The following is a 427-nucleotide window of genomic DNA, read 5'->3' on the forward strand; positions in this document are numbered from 1 at the left end:
TATATACACATTTGCTGCAAGTGCCCGGCGCTGCCCGAGCAGAAATTTTCCTTCCAGAAGATGCAAAAAGAATAAAACATGAACCCCAAACAGTATATCAACGTGACCAAAATATAAACACTGTACTCTCATCTTGACACAGTGTTTTGGCCCAAAATTTTGCATAATAATTAGGCAGGTCATCTTTCACCAAGTCTCTGCCACGCCCCCATCTGATGCCATGTTGCCTGTGTTACTCTCCGAATCAAGTTTCATCCCGAGGCCAAAGTAAAACCTCAGTAAGGCTAAGGTTTTGCTTAACACGGGTTTTCTGTTCGAAGTTTTACGTAATAGAAGGAAGGTTTTGCTACACCCATACCTCCTGCCCGGATGTCACCAAGTTTTAGCTTGGTGACATCAGGGTTATAGCTCCTTAGAGTCTTAGGGA

Source organism: Penaeus monodon, chromosome 29 (genome assembly GCF_015228065.2).
Source record: "Penaeus monodon isolate SGIC_2016 chromosome 29, NSTDA_Pmon_1, whole genome shotgun sequence".
In the NCBI taxonomy this organism is placed as follows: domain Eukaryota; kingdom Metazoa; phylum Arthropoda; class Malacostraca; order Decapoda; family Penaeidae; genus Penaeus; species Penaeus monodon.